Source organism: Festucalex cinctus, chromosome 17 (assembly GCF_051991245.1).
Source record: "Festucalex cinctus isolate MCC-2025b chromosome 17, RoL_Fcin_1.0, whole genome shotgun sequence".
NCBI classification, from domain to species: Eukaryota; Metazoa; Chordata; class Actinopteri; order Syngnathiformes; family Syngnathidae; genus Festucalex; species Festucalex cinctus.
In genome coordinates, this window is record NC_135427.1 from 23283524 (window position 1) to 23306791 (window position 23268).

Here is a 23268-nt window from a genome sequence, read left to right on the forward strand (position 1 = left end):
ATAATAATTTTTACAAAAACAATAGGGACCTCGCAGCGGTCGCTGCTCGGGCCCTAATAATAATAATAATAATAATAATAATAATAATAATAATAATAATAATAATAATAATTTTTACAAAAACAATAGGGACCTCGCAGCGGTCGCTGCTCGGGCCCTAACTAGAGCTGCGAGCAGCTATAAAGGGCCCTCGCAGCCCGGGCGACGTTGGGGTACTTGCACGTTGGGGTACTTGCACGTTGGGGTACTGGCACGTTGGGGTACTGGCAAGTTTAGGTACGGCACATTGGAAGCAGAATTTCTTTGAAAATGGCATGATAAACCTTGACATGTGGATTTTTTTTTTTTTGTAAAAATACCGTTAAGTTGGTGTATTTTTTTTTATGCCTCTAGGGCTAGGTGGCGCTGTATATATAATGGAATGTTGTCATAGGGATACCTTCAAGCCTTGACTCTAAACATACATGTCAAGTGTGGGATTTTTTTGGAGCATGTACCGTGGAGTTATTAAGCATATCCTTCATTCACGATATTGCTTTTAATGTCCATTAGAGGCTATCAAAAATAAATAAAAAAGTACATGTTTGGATAAGTCTAATGCCAGTGAACATTTTGAGTGGTGGAAAGTAAAAGAATATTCATAAATGACTTAGTTATCACACTTAGAATGAGTTTACATTTTTTGTACAAAATACCGTATGTGGGGTATTTTTTTGTTTTGCCTCAAGGGCGAGGTGGCGCTGCATATATAACTGAATGTTGTCATAGAGATACCTTCAGGCCTTGACGATAAACATACATGTCAAGTTTGGGATTTTTTGGAGCATGTATCGGGGAGTTATTAAGCATATCCTTTTTCAGTGCGAAACACAAATTTTGATGCCCCGCGCTCATCATATAGTATTTCCAAAAGTCAAGATTTTTCCGTCTGTTGTTGGCTCAGGTCTTGGCATGGTCCAGGTCAAGTCATAAGTCAGTCGGATAAAACATGTAGGAGAAGTGGGCAAAAGTATGCCCCCTGAAAATGTGCAAAAATCGTCAAAAATGGGACATTCAAAAATTCGTACCTCACTTCCTGTTCATTTTAGCATATGGGTCCAAGAGACTTTTTTGTAGGTCTTTGGCTCCCTCATACACGTAAAAATTTTCGTAGATCTTGCTTAAACGTAGAATCGGGGCTGCTTCGTTAAAAATTTCTAGGGGGCGCTATTGAGTCATTTTTGTAAAAATAGTACAATCAACAATAAAATATTGTTCATTTTACCAGGCCAGATGTGTGTGCCAAGTTTCATGAGTTTCTGCGCATGTTTAGACCCTCAAAACTGGCGTTGTTTTCTTGGCGAACAGTGCTTAGCCACGGCCACAGCGATTCGCGAAAACTCACAAACTTCGTGTTGTGACATCATGAAGGCCGAAACCCTCATCTGAGCAAATATGAGGTTGGTCCAGTTAACGTGTTTGGAGAAAAATGTACAAGAAAATTCGTAAGAAAAAAAATTGCCACTAGGTGGCGCTATCAGTGAGATGAAATATAAGTTCGTAGATGTCTTAAGGGCTGGACTCTCATCAAATGTGTGAAATTTTGAGAAGATAGGATCATCTGGGTCAAGTTCATGCAGCTTTTATTGTCACGAAAAATTTTCGGACTTTGCGTCACCGTAGCGGCCACGCCCTTTGGCGAAAAGTTACAATATTCGGTGTGGGGCATGATCAACATCTTAAGGCTTTTCTGACCAATTTTCAACTGGATCCCTTCAACGAGCTCGGCACAGTAGCTAAAAACGTAAAGTATGACATTTATTGTTACCACTAGGTGGCGCTATATGTATAACTGAATTTTATCATATAGATGCTTTCAGGCCGTGACTATTACGTTGCCTGAGAAGTTTGAGATTTTTTGGAGCTTGAACATGGGAGTTATCACACTTAGAATGAGTTGACATTTTTTGTACAAAATACCGTATGTGGGGTATTTTTTTTTCACGCCTGAAGGGCTAGGTGGCGCTGCATATATAACTGAATTTTGTCATAGAGATACCTTCAGGGTTTGACTATAAACATACATGTCAAGTTTGGGATTTTTTGGAGCATGTACCGGGGAGTTATTAAGCATATCCTTTTTCGGTGCGAAACACAAAATTTGATGCCCCGCCCTCATCATATAGTATTTCCAAAAGTCAAGATTTTTCTGCCTGTAGTTGGCTCAGGTCTTGACATGGTCCAGGTCAAGTCTAAAGTCAGTCGGATGAAATGTGTAGGAGAAGTGGGCAAAAGTATGCCCCCTGAAAATGTGCAAAAATCGTCAAAAATGGGACATTCAAAAATTCATAGCTCACTTCCTGTTCATTTTAGCACATGGGTCCAAGAGACTTTTTTGTAGGTCTTGGACTCCCTCATACACCTAAAAATTTTCGTAGATCTTGCTTAAACGTACAATCGGGGCTGCTTCGTTAAAAATTTCTAGGGGGCGCTATTGAGTCATTTTTGTAAAAATAGGACAATACATGATAAAATATTGCTCATTTTGCCAGGCCAGATGTGTGTGCCAAGTTTCATGAGTTTCTGCGCATGTTTAGACCATCAAAACTAGCGTTGTTTTCTTGGCGAACAGTGCTTAGCCACGCCCACAGCGATTCGCGAAAACTCACAATACTTCGTGTTGTGACATCATGAAGGCCGAAACCCCCATCTGAGCAAATATGAGGTTGGTCCAGTTAACGTGTTTGGAGAAAAATGTACAAGAAAATTCGTAAGAAAAAAAATTGCCACTAGGTGGCGCTATCAGTTAGATGAAATATAAGTTCGTAGATGTCTTTAGGGCTGGACTCTCATCAAATGTGTGAAATTTTGAGAAGATAGGATCATCTCGGTCAAGTTCATGCAGCTTTTATTGTCACGAAAAATCTTCAGACTTTGCGTCACCGTAGCGGCCACGCCCTTTGGCGAAAAGTTACAATATTCGGTGTGGGGCATCACCAACATCTTAAGGCTTTTCTGACCAATTTTCAACTGGATCCCTTCAACGAGCTCAGCACAGTAGCTAAAAACGTAAAGTATGACATTTATTGTAACCACTAGGTGGCGCTATATGTATAACTGAATTTTTTCATATAGGTGTTTTCAGGCCGTGACTATTACGTTGCCTGAGAAGTTTGAGATTTTTTGGAGCTTGTACATGGGAGTTATTCAGCATTTGCTCTTTCTGGACAAATGAAATTTTAAAGGCAATATTTGATGCCCCGCCCCCGTCATATAGTATTTCGAAAACGCAAGATTTTTTGCCTAGTTTTTCTCTTAAGTCTTGAGATGATAAATGCCAAGTTTAAAGTCAATGGGATGAAAAATGTTTGCATAGGGGGAAAAAGTATGACCACAGTGAATGTGCCAAAATAGGCCAAAATTGGACATTAAAAAATTCATAGCTCACTTCCTGTACATTTTAGGAAATGGCTTCCACTGACTTTTTTGTGCGTCTCGTAGTGCTACACGTGCCTGCCAATTTTCGTAGCTCTAGCTCAAACGGGCCGGGATTGGTTTTTATTTTTCTACGCTAGGTGGCGCTATAGAGTCGCGTTGTTATGACAACTACATAATATCAAATTTTTCGCCGGGCCCGAAGAGACTGCAAAGTTTGGTGAGTTTTCGTAAATGTTTAGGCCCTCAAAAATGCGATCGTTTACGGAGAAGAAGAAGAAGAAGAATAATAATAATTCTTACAAAAACAAGAGGGACCTCGCAGCGGTCGCTGCTCGGGCCCTAATAATAATAATAATAATAATAATAATAACTAGAGCTGCGAGCAGCTATAAAGGGCCCTCGCAGCCCGGGCCACGTTGGGGTCCTTGCACGTTGGGGTACTTGCACGTTGGGGTACTGGCACGTTGGGGTACTGGCATATTGGAAGCAAAATTTCTTTGAAAATGGCATAATAAACGTTTACATGTAGAATATTTTTTTTGCCAGTGTCTGTCAAGCTCAACGGATTTTGGTGATTGTTAAGACCTGCAAAAATCAGCGTCCTTATTTATTTTTAGGCAATGAGTTGCCCTGATTGGTATTTTTTTGTAAAAGTGTATATACACATCATCGCTCGTTGTACTCATTGCACAATGTTTACTTTTATTGTCCAAAGGGGCAATCAAAAATGAATAAAACAAAATGGAAACGTACATACGTTTGGATCGGTGTGAAGCCAGTGAACAATTTGAGTGGTGGAAACTAAAAGAATATTCATAAATGACTTAGTTATCACACTTAGAATGAGTGTACATTTTTTGTACAAAATACCGTATGTGGGGTATTTTTTTAATTTTTTTTTATATAAGCCTCAACGGCTAGGTGGCGCTGTATTTATAACTGAATGTTGTCATAGAGATACCTTCAGGCCTTGATTATAAGCATACATGTCAAGTGTGGGATTTTTTTTGGAGCATGTACCGTGGAGTTATTAAGCATATCCTTCATTCACGATATTGCTTTTAATGTCCATAGAGGCTATCAAAAATAAATAAAAATATATATATGTTTGGATAAGTCTGATGCCAGTGAACATTTTGAGTGGTGGAAACTAAAAGAATATTCATAAATGACTGAGTTATCACACTTAGAATGAGTTTACATTTTTTGTACAAAATACCGTATGTGGGGTATTTTTTTTTTATGCCTCAAGGGCTAGGTGGCGCTGCATATATAACTGAATGTTGTCATAGAGATAACTTCAGGCCTTGACGATAAACATACATGTCAAGTTTGGGATTTTTTGGAGCATGTACCGGGGAGTTATCAAGCATATCCTTTTTCATTGCGAAACACAAATTTTGATGCCCCGCCCTCATCATATAGTATTTTGAAAAGTCAAAATTTTTCCCCCTGTCGTTGGCTCAGGTCTTGACATGGTCCAGGCCAAGTCTTAACTCAGTCGGATGAAACGTGTAGGAGAAGTGGGCAAAAGTCTGCGCCCTGTGAATGTGCAAAAATTGTCAAAAATGGGACATTCAAAAAATCGTAGCTCACTTCCTGTTCATTTTAGCATATGGGTAAAAGAGACTTTTTTGTAGGTCTTGGGCTCCCTCATACACCTAAAAATATTCGTCGTTCTTGCTTAAACGTACAACTGGGGCTGTTTCGTTAAAGATTTCTAGGGGGCGCTATTGAGTCATTTTTGTAAAAATAGCACAATCGCCGATAAAAAATTGCTCATTTTGCCAGGCCAGCTGTGTGTGCCAAGTTTCGTGTGTTTCTGTGCCAGTTTAGGCCCTCAAAATTGGCGTTGTTTTCTTGGCGAACAGCGCTTAGCCACGCCCACAGCGACTCGCGAAAACTCACAAACTTCGTGTTGTGACAGCATGAAGGCCGACACCCTCATCTGAGCAAATATGAGGTAGGTCCAGTTAACATGGTTGGAGAAAAACATTGAAGAAAAATCGTAAGAAAAAAAATTGCCAGTAGGTGGCGCTATCAGTAAGATGAAATATAAGTTTGTAGATGTCTTTAGGGCTGGACTCTCATCAATTGTGTAAAATTTTGAGAAGATAGCATCATCTCGGTCAAGTTAATGCAGCTTTTGTTGTCACGAGAAATCTTCAGACTTTGCGGCACCGTAGCGGCCACGCCCTTTGGCGAAAAGTTACAATATTCGGTGTGGGGCATGATCAACATCTTAAGGCTTTTCTGACCAATTTTCAACTGGATCCCTTCAACGAGCTCAGCACAGTAGCTAAAAACGTAAAGTATGACAATTATTGTTGCCACTAGGTGGCGCTACATGGATAACTGAATTTTATCATATAGATGTTTTCAGGCCGTGACTATTAAGTTGCCTGATAAGTTTGAGATTTTTTGGAGCTTGAACATGGGAGTTATTAAGCATTTGCTCTTTCTGGACAAATGAAATTTTAAAGGCAATATTTGATGCCCCGCCCCCGTCATATAGTATTTCGAAAAGGCAAGATTTTGTCCCCAGTTGTTCTCTCAGGTCTTGAGATGATAAATGCCAAGTTTGAAGTCAATTGGATGAAAAATGTTTGCAAAGGGGGAAAAAGCATGACCACAGTGAATGTGCCAAAATAGGCCAAAATTGGACATTAAAAAATTCATAGCTCACTTCCTGTACATTTTAGCTACATGGTCCCAATAGACTTTTTTGTGCGTCTCGGGGTGCTACACGTGCCTGCCAATTTTCGTTGCTCTAGCTCAAACATGCCGGGCTTGGTTTTTATTTTTCTATGCTAGGGGGCGCTATAGAGTCGCGTTGTTATGACGACTTCATAATATCAAATTTTTCGCCGGGCCTGAGGAGTGTGCAAAGTTTGGTGAGTTTTCGTAAATGTTTAGGTACCCAAAATCGTGATCGTTTACGGAGAAGAAGAAGAAGAAGAAGAATAATAATAACTAGAGCTGCGAGCAGCTATAAAGGGCCCTCGCAGCCCGGGCCACGTTGGGGTACTTGCACGTTGGGGAACTTGCACGTTGGGGTACTCGCACGTTGGGGTACTGGCACATTATGAGCAAAATTTCTTTGAACATGGCATGACAAACCTTTACATGTGATTTTTTTTTTGCCAGGTGTGATGTGTGTGACAAGCTCAATGTGTTTTGGTGATTGTCAACATGTGCAAAAATCAGCTTCATTTTTTATTTTTAGGGAATGAGTTGACCTGACTGTTTTTTTTTTTGCAAAAGTATGTATACCCATCATCGCTTGTACTCATTGCACAATGTTGCTTTTATTGTCCATAGAGGCGATCAAAAAAAATGAAACTGAATAAAAAAACTACTGTTGTTTGGATCGGTCTGATACCAGTGAACATCTTGAGTAGTGGAAAGTAAAAGAATATTCATAAATGACTTAGTTATAACACTTACGAGTTCACAAATTTTGTTCAAAATACCGTGGTTTTTTTTTTTTTTTTTTTTTTTTTTTAATGCCTCAAGGACTAGGTGGCGCAGTATTTATCACTGAATTTTGTCATAGAGATACCTTCAGGCCTTGACTATAAATATACATGTTAAGTGTGGGATTTTTTGGAGCATGTACCGGGGAGTTATTCAGCATATCCTTCATTCACGTTACTGCTTTTAACGTCAATAGAGGCTATCAAAAATAAATAAAACTAAATAAAAAATACGTATGTTTGGATAGGTCTGATGCTAGTGAAAATTTTGAGTGGTGGAAAGTAAAAGAATATTCATAAATGACTTAGTTATCACACTTAGAATGAGTTTACATTTTTTGTACAAAATACCGTATGTGGGGTATTTTTTTGTTTTGCCTCAAGGGCTAGGTGGCGCTGCATATATAACTGAATGTTGTCATAGAGATACCTTCAGGCCTTGACTATGAGCATACATGTCAAGTTTGGGATTTTTTGGAGGATGTACTGGGAAGTTATTAAGCATATCCTTTTTCAGTTCGAAACACAAAGTTTGATGCCCCGCCTTCATCATATAGTATTTCGAAAAGTCAAGATTTTCCCCCCTGTCGTTGGCTCAGGTCTTGACATGGTCCAGGTCAAGTCTGAAGTCAGTCGGATGAAACGTGTAGGAGAAGTGGGCAAAAGTATGCCCCCTGTAAATGTGCAAATATCGTCAAAAATGGGACATTCAAAAATTCGTAGCTCACTTCCTGTTCATTTTAGCATGTAGGCCCAAGAGACTTTTTTGTAGGTCTTGGGCTCCCTCATACACCTAAAAATATTCGTCGTTCTTGCTTAAACGTACAACCGGGGCTGCTTCGTTAAAAATTTCTAGGGGGCGCTATTGAGTCATTTTTGTAAAAATAGCACAATCAACAATAAAATATTGCTCATTTTACCAGGCCAGATGTGTGTGCCAAGTTTCATGAGTTTCTGTGCATGTTTAGACCCTCAAAACTGGCGTTGTTTTCTTGGCGAACAGCGCTTAGCCACGCCCACAGCAATTCACGAAAACTCACAACCTTCGTGTTGTGACACCATGAAGGCCGAAACCCTCATCTGAGCAAATATGAGGTAGGTCCAGTTAACGTGTTTGGAGAAAAACGTAGAAGAAAATTCGTTAAAAAAAAAAAATGCCACTAGGTGGCGCTATCAGTAAGATGAAATATAAGTTCGTAGATGTCTTTAGGGCTGGACTCTCATCAAATGTGTGAAATTTTGAGAAGATTGGATCATCTGGGCCAAGTTCATGCAGCTTTTGTTGTCACGAAAAATCTTCAGACTTTGCGTTACCTTAGCGGCCACGCCCTTTGGCGAAAAGTTACACTATTCGGTGTGGGGCATGATCAACATCTTAAGGCTTTTCTGACCAATTTTCAACTGGATCCTTTCAAAGAGCTCGGCACAGTAGCTAAAAACGTAAAGTATGACATTTATTGTTACCACTAGGTGGCGCTATATGTATAACTGAATTTTATCATATAAATGTTTTCAGGCTGTGACTATTACGTTGCCTGAGAAGTTTGAGATTTTTTGGAGCTTGAACATGGGAGTTATTAAGCATTTGCTCTTTCTGGACAAATGAAATTTTAAAGGCAATATTTGATGCCCCGCCCCCGTCATATAGTATTTCGAAAGGGCAAGATGTTTTGCCCAGTTGTTCTCTCAGGTCTTGAGATGATAAATGCCAAGTTTGAAGTCAATTGGATGAAAAATGTTTGCAAAGGGGGAAAAAGCATGACCACAGTGAATGTGCCAAAATAGGCCAAAATTGGACATAAAAAAATTCATAGCTCACTTCCTGTACATTTTAGCTACATGGTCCCAATAGACTTTTTTGTGCGTCTCGGGGTGCTACACGTGCCTGCCAATTTTCGTTGCTCTAGCTCAAACGTGCCGGCCTCGGTTTTTATTTTTCTATGCTAGGGGGCGCTATAGAGTTGCGTTGTTATGACGACTTCATAATATCAAATTTTTCGCCGGGCCTGAGGAGTGTGCAAAGTTTGGTGAGTTTTCGTGAATGTTTAGGTACCCAAAATCGCGATCGTTTGCGGAGAATAAAGAAGAAGAAGAAGAATAATAATAACTAGAGCTGCGAGCAGCTATAAAGGGCCCTCGCAGCCCGGGCCACGTTGGGGTACTTGCACGTTGGGGTACTTGCACGTTGGGGTACTGGCACGTTGGGGTACTGGCAAGTTTAGGTACGGCACATTGGAAGCAGAATTTCTTTGAAAATGGCATGATAAACCTTGACATGTGGATTTTTTTTTTTTTTGTAAAAATACCGTTAAGTTGGTGTATTTTTTTTTATGCCTCTAGGGCTAGGTGGCGCTGTATATATAATGGAATGTTGTCATAGGGATACCTTCAAGCCTTGACTCTAAACATACATGTCAAGTGTGGGATTTTTTTGGAGCATGTACCGTGGAGTTATTAAGCATATCCTTCATTCACGATATTGCTTTTAATGTCCATTAGAGGCTATCAAAAATAAATAAAAAAGTACATGTTTGGATAAGTCTAATGCCAGTGAACATTTTGAGTGGTGGAAAGTAAAAGAATATTCATAAATGACTTAGTTATCACACTTAGAATGAGTTTACATTTTTTGTACAAAATACCGTATGTGGGGTATTTTTTTGTTTTGCCTCAAGGGCGAGGTGGCGCTGCATATATAACTGAATGTTGTCATAGAGATACCTTCAGGCCTTGACGATAAACATACATGTCAAGTTTGGGATTTTTTGGAGCATGTATCGGGGAGTTATTAAGCATATCCTTTTTCAGTGCGAAACACAAATTTTGATGCCCCGCGCTCATCATATAGTATTTCCAAAAGTCAAGATTTTTCCGTCTGTTGTTGGCTCAGGTCTTGACATGGTCCAGGTCAAGTCATAAGTCAGTCGGATAAAACATGTAGGAGAAGTGGGCAAAAGTATGCCCCCTGAAAATGTGCAAAAATCGTCAAAAATGGGACATTCAAAAATTCGTACCTCACTTCCTGTTCATTTTAGCATATGGGTCCAAGAGACTTTTTTGTAGGTCTTTGGCTCCCTCATACACGTAAAAATTTTCGTAGATCTTGCTTAAACGTAGAATCGGGGCTGCTTCGTTAAAAATTTCTAGGGGGCGCTATTGAGTCATTTTTGTAAAAATAGTACAATCAACAATAAAATATTGTTCATTTTACCAGGCCAGATGTGTGTGCCAAGTTTCATGAGTTTCTGCGCATGTTTAGACCCTCAAAACTGGCGTTGTTTTCTTGGCGAACAGTGCTTAGCCACGCCCACAGCGATTCGCGAAAACTCACAAACTTCGTGTTGTGACATCATGAAGGCCGAAACCCTCATCTGAGCAAATATGAGGTTGGTCCAGTTAACGTGTTTGGAGAAAAATGTACAAGAAAATTCGTAAGAAAAAAAATTGCCACTAGGTGGCGCTATCAGTAAGATGAAATATAAGTTCGTAGATGTCTTAAGGGCTGGACTCTCATCAAATGTGTGAAATTTTGAGAAGATAGGATCATCTCGGTCAAGTTCATGCAGCTTTTATTGTCACGAAAAATTTTCGGACTTTGCGTCACCGTAGCGGCCACGCCCTTTGGCGAAAAGTTACAATATTCGGTGTGGGGCATGATCAACATCTTAAGGCTTTTCTGACCAATTTTCAACTGGATCCCTTCAACGAGCTCGGCACAGTAGCTAAAAACGTAAAGTATGACATTTATTGTTACCACTAGGTGGCGCTATATGTATAACTGAATTTTATCATATAGATGCTTTCAGGCCGTGACTATTACGTTGCCTGAGAAGTTTGAGATTTTTTGGAGCTTGAACATGGGAGTTATCACACTTAGAATGAGTTGACATTTTTTGTACAAAATACCGTATGTGGGGTATTTTTTTTTCACGCCTGAAGGGCTAGGTGGCGCTGCATATATAACTGAATTTTGTCATAGAGATACCTTCAGGCTTTGACTATAAACATACATGTCAAGTTTGGGATTTTTTGGAGCATGTACCGGGGAGTTATTAAGCATATCCTTTTTCAGTGCGAAACACAAAATTTGATGCCCCGCCCTCATCATATAGTATTTCCAAAAGTCAAGATTTTTCTGCCTGTAGTTGGCTCAGGTCTTGACATGGTCCAGGTCAAGTCTAAAGTCAGTCGGATGAAATGTGTAGGAGAAGTGGGCAAAAGTATGCCCCCTGAAAATGTGCAAAAATCGTCAAAAATGGGACATTCAAAAATTCATAGCTCACTTCCTGTTCATTTTAGCACATGGGTCCAAGAGACTTTTTTGTAGGTCTTGGACTCCCTCATACACCTAAAAATTTTCGTAGATCTTGCTTAAACGTACAATCGGGGCTGCTTCGTTAAAGATTTCTAGGGGGCGCTATTGAGTCATTTTTGTAAAAATAGGACAATACATGATAAAATATTGCTCATTTTGCCAGGCCAGATGTGTGTGCCAAGTTTCATGAGTTTCTGCGCATGTTTAGACCATCAAAACTAGCGTTGTTTTCTTGGCGAACAGTGCTTAGCCACGCCCACAGCGATTCGCGAAAACTCACAAACTTCGTGTTGTGACATCATGAAGGCCGAAACCCCCATCTGAGCAAATATGAGGTTGGTCCAGTTAACGTGTTTGGAGAAAAATGTACAAGAAAATTCGTAAGAAAAAAAATTGCCACTAGGTGGCGCTATCAGTTAGATGAAATATAAGTTCGTAGATGTATTTAGGGCTGGACTCTCATCAAATGTGTGAAATTTTGAGAAGATAGGATCATCTCGGTCAAGTTCATGCAGCTTTTATTGTCACGAAAAATCTTCAGACTTTGCGTCACCGTAGCGGCCACGCCCTTTGGCGAAAAGTTACAATATTCGGTGTGGGGCATCATCAACATCTTAAGGCTTTTCTGACCAATTTTCAACTGGATCCCTTCAACGAGCTCGGCACAGTAGCTAAAAACGTAAAGTATGACATTTATTGTTACCACTAGGTGGCGCTATATGTATAACTGAATTTTATCATATAGATGCTTTCAGGCCGTGACTATTACGTTGCCTGAGAAGTTTGAGATTTTTTGGAGCTTGAACATGGGAGTTATCACACTTAGAATGAGTTGACATTTTTTGTACAAAATACCGTATGTGGGGTATTTTTTTTTCACGCCTGAAGGGCTAGGTGGCGCTGCATATATAACTGAATTTTGTCATAGAGATACCTTCAGGCTTTGACTATAAACATACATGTCAAGTTTGGGATTTTTTGGAGCATGTACCGGGGAGTTATTAAGCATATCCTTTTTCAGTGCGAAACACAAAATTTGATGCCCCGCCCTCATCATATAGTATTTCCAAAAGTCAAGATTTTTCTGCCTGTAGTTGGCTCAGGTCTTGACATGGTCCAGGTCAAGTCTAAAGTCAGTCGGATGAAATGTGTAGGAGAAGTGGGCAAAAGTATGCCCCCTGAAAATGTGCAAAAATCGTCAAAAATGGGACATTCAAAAATTCATAGCTCACTTCCTGTTCATTTTAGCACATGGGTCCAAGAGACTTTTTTGTAGGTCTTGGACTCCCTCATACACCTAAAAATTTTCGTAGATCTTGCTTAAACGTACAATCGGGGCTGCTTCGTTAAAGATTTCTAGGGGGCGCTATTGAGTCATTTTTGTAAAAATAGGACAATACATGATAAAATATTGCTCATTTTGCCAGGCCAGATGTGTGTGCCAAGTTTCATGAGTTTCTGCGCATGTTTAGACTATCAAAACTAGCGTTGTTTTCTTGGCGAACAGTGCTTAGCCACGCCCACAGCGATTCGCGAAAACTCACAAACTTCGTGTTGTGACATCATGAAGGCCGAAACCCCCATCTGAGCAAATATGAGGTTGGTCCAGTTAACGTGTTTGGAGAAAAATGTACAAGAAAATTCGTAAGAAAAAAAATTGCCACTAGGTGGCGCTATCAGTTAGATGAAATATAAGTTCGTAGATGTATTTAGGGCTGGACTCTCATCAAATGTGTGAAATTTTGAGAAGATAGGATCATCTCGGTCAAGTTCATGCAGCTTTTATTGTCACGAAAAATCTTCAGACTTTGCGTCACCGTAGCGGCCACGCCCTTTGGCGAAAAGTTACAATATTCGGTGTGGGGCATCATCAACATCTTAAGGCTTTTCTGACCAATTTTCAACTGGATCCCTTCAACGAGCTCAGCACAGTAGCTAAAAACGTAAAGTATGACATTTATTGTAACCACTAGGTGGCGCTATATGTATAACTGAATTTTTTCATATAGGTGTTTTCAGGCCGTGACTATTACGTTGCCTGAGAAGTTTGAGATTTTTTGGAGCTTGTACATGGGAGTTATTCAGCATTTGCTCTTTCTGGACAAATGAAATTTTAAAGGCAATATTTGATGCCCCGCCCCCGTCATATAGTATTTCGAAAACGCAAGATTTTTTGCCTAGTTTTTCTCTTAAGTCTTGAGATGATAAATGCCAAGTTTAAAGTCAATGGGATGAAAAATGTTTGCATAGGGGGAAAAAGCATGACCACAGTGAATGTGCCAAAATAGGCCAAAATTGGACATTAAAAAATTCATAGCTCACTTCCTGTACATTTTAGGAAATGGCTTCCACTGACTTTTTTGTGCGTCTCGTAGTGCTACACGTGCCTGCCAATTTTCGTAGCTCTAGCTCAAACGGGCCGGGATTGGTTTTTATTTTTCTACGCTAGGTGGCGCTATAGAGTCGCGTTGTTATGACAACTACATAATATCAAATTTTTCGCCGGGCCCGAAGAGACTGCAAAGTTTGGTGAGTTTTCGTAAATGTTTAGGCCCTCAAAAATGCGATCGTTTACGGAGAAGAAGAAGAAGAAGAATAATAATAATTCTTACAAAAACAAGAGGGACCTCGCAGCGGTCGCTGCTCGGGCCCTAACTAGAGCTGCGAGCAGCTATAAAGGGCCCTCGCAGCCCGGGCCACGTTGGGGTCCTTGCACGTTGGGGTACTTGCACGTTGGGGTACTGGCATATTGGAAGCAAAATTTCTTTGAAAATGGCATAATAAACGTTTACATGTAGAATATTTTTTTGCCAGTGTGTGTGTCAAGCTCAACGGGTTTTGGTGATTGTTAAGACCTGCAAAAATCAGCGTCCTTTTTTATTTTTAGGCAATGAGTTGCCCTGATTGGTATTTTTTTGTAAAAGTGTATATACACATCATCGCTCGTTGTACTCATTGCACAATGTTACTTTTATTGTCCAAAGGGGCAATCAAAAATGAATAAAACAAAATGGAAACGTACATACGTTTGGATCGGTGTGAAGCCAGTGAACAATTTGAGTGGTGGAAACTAAAAGAATATTCATAAATGACTTAGTTATCACACTTAGAATGAGTGTACATTTTTTGTACAAAATACCGTATGTGGGGTATTTATTTATTTTTTTATATAAGCCTCAAGGGCTAGGTGGCGCTGTATTTATAACTGAATGTTGTCATAGAGATACCTTCAGGCCTTGATTATAAGCATACATGTCAAGTGTGGGATTTTTTTTTGGAGCATGTACCGTGGAGTTATTAAGCATATCCTTGATTCACGATATTGCTTTTAATGTCCATAGAGGCTATCAAAAATAAATAAAAATATATATATGTTTGGATAAGTCTGATGCCAGTGAACATTTTGAGTGGTGGAAACTAAAAAAATATTCATAAATGACTTAGTTACCACACTTAGAATGAGTGTACATTTTTTGTACAAAATACCGTATGTGGGGTATTTTTTTTTCATGCCTCAAGGGCTAGGTGGCGCTGCATATATAACTGAATGTTGTCATAGAGATAACTTCAGGCCTTGACGATAAACATACATGTCAAGTTTGGGATTTTTTGGAGAATGTACCGGGGAGTTATCAAGCATATCTTTTTTCATTGTGAAACACAAATTTTGATGCCCCGCCCTCATCATATAGTATTTCGAAAAGTCAAAATTTTTCCCCCTGTCGTTGGCTCAGGTCTTGACATGGTCCAGGCCAAGTCTTAACTCAGTCGGATGAAACGTGTAGGAGAAGTGGGCAAAAGTCTGCCCCCTGTGAATGTGCAAAAATCGTCAAAAATGGGACATTCAAAAATTCGTAGCTCACTTCCTGTTCATTTTAGCATATGGGTACAAGAGACTTTTTTGTAGGTCTTGGGCTCCCTCATACACCTAAAAATATTCGTCGTTCTTGCTTAAACGTACAACTGGGGCTGCTTCGTTAAAAACTTCTAGGGGGCGCTATTGAGTCATTTTTGTAAAAATAGCACAATCAACAATAAAATATTGCTAATTTTACCAGGCCAGATGTGTGTGCCAAGTTTCATGAGTTTCTGTGCATGTTTAGACCCTCAAAACTGGCGTTATTTTCTTGGCGAACAGCGCTTAGCCACACCCACAGCAATTCGCGAAAACTCACAAACTTCGTGTTGTGACATCATGAAGGCCGAAACCCTCATCTGAGCAAATATGAGGTAGGTCCAGTTAACGTGTTTGGAGAAAAACGTAGAAGAAAATTCGTAAGAAAAAAAATTGCCACTAGGTGGCGCTATCAGTTAGATGAAATATAAGTCAGTAGATGTCTTTAGGGCTGGACTCTCATCAAATGTGTGAAATTTTGAGAAGATAGGATCATCTCGGTCAAGTTAATGCAGCTTTTATTTTCACGAAAAATCTTCAGACTTTGCGTCACCGTAGCGGCAACGCCCTTTGGCGAAAAGTTACAATATTCGGTGTGGGGCATGATCAACATCTTAAGGCTTTTCTGACCAATTTTCAAATGGATCCCTTCAACAAGCTCAGCACAGTAGCTAAAAACGTAAAGTATGACATTTATTGTAACCACTAGGTGGCGCTATATGTATAACTGAATTTTATCATATAGATGTTTTCAGGCCGTGACTATTACGTTGCCTGAGAAGTTTGAGATTTTTTGGAGCTTGAACATGGGAGTTATTAAGCATTTGCTCTTTCTGGACAAATGAAATTTTAAAGGCAATATTTGATGCCCCGCCCCCGTCATATAGTATTTCAAAAATGCAAGATGTTTTGCCCAGTTGTTCTCTCAGGTCTTGAGATGATAAATGCCAAGTTTGAAGTTAATTGGATGAAAAATGTTTGCAGAGGGGGAAAAAGCATGACCACAGTGAATGTGCCAAAATAGGCCAAAATTGGACATAAAAAAATTCATAGCTCACTTCCTGTACATTTTAGCTACATGGTCCCAATAAACTTTTTTGTGCGTCTCGGGGTGCTACACGTGCCTGCCAATTTATGTTGCTCTAGCTCAAACGTGCCGGGCTTGGTTTTTATTTTTCTACACTAGGGGGCGCTATCGAGTCGCATTGTTATGACGACTTAATAATATCAAATTTTTCGCCGGGCCTGAGGAGTGTGCAAAGTTCGGTGAGTTTTCGTGAATGTTTAGGTACCCAAAATCGCGATCGTTTGCGGAGAATAAAGAAGAAGAATAATAATAATAATAATAATAATAATAATAATAATTTTTACAAAAACAATAGGGACCTCGCAGCGGTCGCTGCTCGGGCCCTAATAATAATAATAATAATAATAATAATAATAATAATAATTTTTACAAAAACAATAGGGACCTCGCAGCGGTCGCTGCTCGGGCCCTAATAATAATAATAATAATAATAATAATAATAATAATAATTTTTACAAAAACAATAGGGACCTCGCAGCGGTCGCTGCTCGGGCCCTAATAATAATAATAATCCGATCGAAAAACAATAGGGACCTCGCAGCGGTAGCTGCTCGGGCCCTAATAATAATTTTTACAAAAACAATAGGGACCTCGCAGCGGTCGCTGCTCGGGCCCTAATAATAATAATAATAATAATAATTTTTACAAAAACAATAGGGACCTCGCAGCGGTCGCTGCTCGGGCCCTAATAAGAAGAATTCCTACAAAAACAATAGGGCCTCGCAGCGGCACCGCCGCCGCCGCTGCTCGGGCCCTAATAAGAATTCCTTCAGGAACAATAGGGACCTCGCAGCGGTCGCTGCTCGGGCCCTAACTAGGAACCAGGGCCTGGAGACAGAGGAGTGCGGACTCCGGAGGGAAGTCGTTACTTTGGGCTCGTGTGTGCAGCCATCACTTTGTGAGCGGTAAGCTTGTTTACCTTTATTTAATGCATGAGGATTAATAACGTTTCGACCGCCCATATATGGGCAAGTTGCTTATGTTTTGGATTCATGAGCAAGCAAGTTCGGTAGTACAAGCTGGCTAGCGGACGTTAGCCGAAAGCTAACATCGAACATTTTCACCCAAGTAGTGCCAGTGCAAAGTGTTTACTGCTGTAATTGGATTGATTAGTCTTGGGCTCTTAATGCCGATAACATGTTTTTTGGTGGCAAAATGTAAACTTGGAAAAAAGAGACAGAAGGGGGTGATGCAAGAAAACAGACCCCCGGGAGCCTACACATCATGCTAAAGAACTTATTCACGGCCACCCTACTGCGGCAAAATAACCAGTCTTTCCATATTTTATTTGTTTATATATTTGTTTATTTTAACAGGTCGCCCTGCGCCCGTTTTTCTGTCCAATCATCCCGACTGGGCTCCAACATTAAAGTTGGGTCCCAAGTTCCAACATCTATGTCTCAGCCCAGTCGGTGCCAAGATATGAACGTGCACAGGAGAGACAAGCAAAGAAAAGACGACTCGAAGTGGCAGAGATTGTTGCAGTTATGCAGCCAGATGGCTCCAGTAACCTGTACCCTCAAGTACTGCTGACATCATTGACTCTGGTATGCCACTCAGAATTCATTACATGATATATTGTATGCATGAGTGAATGTATGTGTTTATGTTTGTGTGTGTACACGCACCTTATATTTTAGAGACATTTGGAAGTGTTTATAGAAACAAGTATTTGCCTGTAGCAATGTTCATACATTAAAAAATTCAACAAAATGTGTACATTTCTTTTACACTGACAAAAAAACTATACTACTGTACTATATTAAACCTTTTACTGGTACCGTATTTTTTTGTGATCTTTTTTTTTATTTTTTTTTATTATTTCTTTAGGGATCTCATGCCACACCGACTTGATTGCCAATGACATGATGGAAACGAAGGCGAGCATCAAAGCATTGGAGGAGGACAACATGCGACTGTTTGTTTGGCGCTAATAAAGGCAGCGATTATACAAATTCTATTGTTGGGTTTGTTTACAAAGCTATACATAAGACAAATGACAGGATTTGACTCAATGTGCAATATGGTCCCTCTTAAAGTAATGGCATAAATCTCTATTATTTCTAAAAGCACAAAAAATGAAGTGAATAATGATTAGATGTAGTAATTTCAGGGATAAAATTGAACTGTTAATGTATTTATTTTAGCACAGGTGCCTACCATCCTGATGACGGTATGATGTAATGTTGATGGGGTACGCAATGACTTTCATTATACTATGTACAGAGGAAAAAGTTGCTCTCTTTTAAATTTGTTTAATGTAAGACAAGTACCAGTACTGTGTTTCAGTTTTCCCAATAATCCTTGTTTCACACTTGTCACAAAACCACTGTCCTTTTGGCAGTCTAGATTGGCACACTTCAAGTGATATCATTTGATTTTACAATCTGCTGCAGCACAAAAAACTACTTTATTCCGCATCTTTGAAGTACATGAGCAAGTGGTAGGTGACAGCGGCTGAGCAGGAACACTGGAAGTCCACTGCTGATCTAGTAAATGCTCTCCCGAGCAGTTCAGGTAAGGAGGGGACTTTGGGGAAAAAAAACTCTGGCTTTTCCATCTGGCCAAAACGAGCGATCTGGGTGGACTCGCTCAATCACACTTTGTCCACACCACAAAGTCGCAGAAGTCCGTCCAGTTAAACTCATCTGTGCCTGAATCTGAAAATATTACAAACATTGTAATGAAAATATGAAACATAGAATTAAATAAGAAACTACAAAAAGTAAAGCCATACATACCTGGTAATAATATTGGTGTTGTCGTGACAAGTGATGGGAATTGTTGCCATCCGGCACCAGACAGAAATTGGGTGTTGTGACAGCCTCCTTAACCGTGAGATCATAAGAAAAGCTGTCAGTATGCTCAGTAGTTACCATGAACACGTTTTATTGTACTGGAAACTGAAACTAAAAATACGTCCTCTGAGAGTGGTTAACCTTAACCATTTAGAATAAGTTGATTAAGTAACATGTAACTAGTGAAAGGGTAGCATTAAATTTAATTAAGCCACGGGGAGGCTGTGCATAGTTACTTTTTATTCTTATACGCTCTGCCATATTTGCCTGTAATAAAATTGTTAGAAAAACCACATCAGGTAAACCTAGCTGTGCATGTAAACACAATGATAACAGGAAGCCTGAGAACAAATCAACATTTTTGTGTGCAGAATTACCAACACCATGTGGTTTACTTACGTGCAACAGTTTCTTCTGATGCGATGTTAAAGTTTACACTCTGTATCCACCCGCTTACAAAATAATTGTAAGCCTCCAGGGATTTGTTGGCGTGTTATGGAGCATGTTGTCAACACGAGGTAGTGAAAAATGTCCAGAGAAGTCACATTTGGCCAGCAAGCTTTCTCCGTCAAAAAAAAATCACCCTTGGTCAGGACGTAATTAGGATCAATCCCACCACACAGAGACACCTTCTGCCTGTATCGTTGTTTTTGATCTTCCGGTAAATCGTGAAAATACTGCGTAAATGACATCATGTTGATAAACTCTACCGTGTAACTCGCGAGTGTACCTTGTGAACCGGCGGACACCCAAGATGGCGCCCGAAGAAAAAACTCCCATGATGCATTACGATGTGCAAGCGACCTATTAAGCCATTTCCCAGAGATGAGATTTGCATAGCTCAGCAGCGAGACCCTGTAATAGGTAAAATGTACAGTTACGGGAAAAGAAAAAGGACACCTGCAGCACATGAGCTTAAAACTGAGGGCACGAAGGTCAAGGCATTGGCCAGAGAGTGGACAAAGCTCAAGATCTGGGAAGATGGTACACTGTCCAGAGTGACGGAAAATAAAAAGCAATTGGTTCTCCCTTCAGTATTTCATCCCCTTGTCTTGAATGAGCTGCACAAACAAATGGGTCACTTAGGCTCGGAGAGAACGCAAAATTTGGTGAGAGACTGTTTTTATTGGCCCAAAATGCAATGAGATTGAACACTATGTCATGAATGTATGTGAGTGTCTAAAAAAAAGAAAGCCAAACAGGCCAACACGTGCACCGATGCAGAGTATTGAAACCACTCACCCCTTTCAGTTAGTGTCAGTTGACTTCCTTCACTTGGAACAGTGTAAGGGTGGTTGTCAGTATATTTTGGTGGTCATAAGAGAGAATATTACAAGGCCGCTTCTGTCAAAATTTGATGGATGACATTCTTAATTAGATTAGGGGGGTCATGTGTGGGTCATGACCCCTCCCTAATGAAGATTAATGACCCTTTAATGACTTCCAGATGTCATATAATGAGGGTTAATGACCTTTAATGACTTCCTGATGTCATTTAATGAAGATTAATGACCCCTAATGACTTCCTGATGTCATTTAATGAAGATTAATGACCCTTTAATGACTTCCAGATGTCATATAATTAGGGTTAATGACCTTTAATGACTTCCAGATGTCATTTAATGAGGGTTAATGACCTTTAATGAATTCCGGATGTCGTTTAATGAGGATGAATGACCTTTAATGACTTCCGGATGTCGTATAATGAAGATGAATGACCTTTAATGACTTCCGGATGTCGTTTAATGAAGATGAATGACCTTTAATGACTTCCAGGTGTTATATAATGAAGATGAATGACCCTTAATGACTTCCTGATGTCATTTAATGAAGATTAATGACCCCTTAATGAAGATGGATGATGTGTAGGTGGTGTTCCTACCTGTTTTTGCAGATATCATGGCTGACCCGGGTTCAAATGCTAATTGTTTGGTTAACTTCCGGATCCGGTGCACGCCCCCTAGATTGAGTGAATAATAATGAGATTGAATGACGTGATCGGAGGGAGTGGTTTAGTATGGGTAAAACCGCCGGGGGGAAAAGTACTAGCCATTTCTATTATGGTGAAGGGGGAAAAGTATGCGCAAACACGGCTCAAAGATTGTATTTTAGAGGTTGTAAAACAAGAAGTATAAGGTAAGGTTAAACTGTGATACGGTGGTTGGTATTATGAAATTAAAAAACATGAAGTTATACATTATATGTAAAAATGTTGTAAGAGTCGTTCGTGACTGCTGGGGTTGAATCTGAAAATAAACGGATAAAACTATATAATTTCCCCTTAATGATATAGTTACTATCTGACATTTTTGTTCAATATTTCTGTGAGTAGGGGGAAGCATATGCAGTCAAAGATTCATGGGGAGGTCAAATGTATGTCTGTGCTTGTGTGTGCGTACGCGCATGTATGGCTGCATGGGGGTCAAAGAAGTGTGAGGACAGACGGGCGGCTGAAGAAGTGTGAGGTTAGACGGTGGCTATAATGTTGTTAGTTTGAAAAGACAACGCTTCCTAAAATATATTACAAAAATATGCATCTACTTAGATCTGATTCTATTTATAATGATAATTTTATGTAGAAATTGGTGAAAAGCCATCATCAGCGATAGTCTCCTTACCCCTGCGAGGACAGGGGTTGCTGGTCATAAAATTAAATTAGGCTGAAGAAGAACGGATACGCAGCTAATTGCGAGGGGCCATTTTTGGTCTGAGAAAGGCGATTGTTCAATATTCCTGTGAGTAGGGGGAAGCAGAGGCAGTCAAAGATTCACGGGGAGGTCAAATGTATGTCTGAGGGGCCTGTGTATGCGTGTGTGCGTTTGCATGAGAGCTGAACAGTGTAAGATTAAACGGTAACTGTAATGTTGGTTTTCAAGAAGACATTTCCAAAACTGCTTCTTTAAAAAAACATCTACACAGATATCCATTTATGATAGTTTTATGCAGCAACCGATAGTTGAAACATCCTAGCTAACATTTTCTCAAGGATTTGAAAAGTGGTGACAAGTGAAAACTAATTAAGCTTACCTATAGGCGTAACGGTGTGTGGCTTTGAGTCCATCACATACATGCTCTGCATAGAGCATATATGCGTAGCAGCGAGGTATGCGCAGCAGAAAGGGGAGATGTCCCTACACTCGTGAGAATTTTCTGAGGCTTGTTGGAGACACTAGGACTCTGTCACAGTTTGAGTGTGTGTGTTTCAATGACCATAATTGTTGGGGGGCTGGTGGATATGAGCGAGGGGGTTGGTTAGACGTCTGCCAGCGTGCTCTCCTTGGGATATTTTCTCAAATACTAAAACCCAAATGCCAGTCCTCTGAACCGAATGACCAGTTGTCTAAACACATTGAATAAATGTAACCCCTCATTTTCCAATGCCATAAAAACATTTTACATGAAGACACAATTCACAAATTGCTCTCATGCGATACAAAATGTTTACCACAAGTCAACAATATTTGAACACAACGGACTTAACTGGCGTTCACACAACAACTCAAAAATTGAATACACTTGTTGCTAATGATGTGACCACACCTATAAACTCAAGTTCAGAGTGTACAGTTTGCTGGAGAGTCCAAACAAGCGCAATGGATAGAGGCAGAGCCAGAGGAAGAGGAATTAGAGGAGGGAGAGGAGCAGGTCGAGCAATGCAAAAGTTATAAAATAGTAACATGGAATGGTAAGGGTATTCGTAAACACGAAAATAAAAATAATAATTTAACCATCTTATTACAGTCTTTCTCAATTGCTAATACACATTTCTTGAAACCTGTACCCATTTTCTCAAAACCTTAAACACAAACACAAAAATTCAAACAATTTTCACAAAAGCCGTGACTTTTCACTTCAAAACCTATTATCCGGTATTCAAATCCGAACAATATATTCAGATCATACACACAGTAAGTCAAAATATATTCACCATGAGAGCATTTGTTAGACACGACATAAAATAATCTAACACAGAGCATCCAGGGTAGGTAGTCAACAGAGGTTTATTTTACATGCATGAACAAACATAGTTTTTGGCACTAGACAAATTACTAACCAAGTTAAAATTATGGTGAATTCAAATGAAATAGAAAGGGTGCATGAAAATAAATTCCTTGGAGTAGTTATTGATGATAAATTATGTTGGAAGCCACATGTAGAAAATTTTAAAAGGAAAATGTCAAAAATCATCGGGATACTCTATAAAACTAAGGATGTCCTGAACATGAACTCATTATATATATTATATAGTTCATTATTATTACCATATTTGACCTATTGTG

The 23268-nt window shown here is 39.7% G+C and overlaps 2 long non-coding RNA genes across 2 annotated transcripts; one reads left to right on the plus strand and one right to left on the minus strand.

Moving 5' to 3' along the window:
* Positions 1–17004: 17004 nt before the first annotated feature.
* LOC144005162 (uncharacterized) lies at positions 17005–18145 on the plus strand. The gene is made up of 3 exons (XR_013279516.1): positions 17005–17095; positions 17507–17737; positions 18021–18145. It is a non-coding gene; the product is annotated as an uncharacterized LOC144005162 (long non-coding RNA).
* LOC144005161 (uncharacterized) lies at positions 17972–19670 on the minus strand. The gene is made up of 3 exons (XR_013279515.1): positions 19388–19670; positions 18932–19018; positions 17972–18850 (listed from the first exon to the last, which is right to left on the minus strand). It is a non-coding gene; the product is annotated as an uncharacterized LOC144005161 (long non-coding RNA).
* Between the last annotated feature and the right edge of the window lie 3598 nt (positions 19671–23268).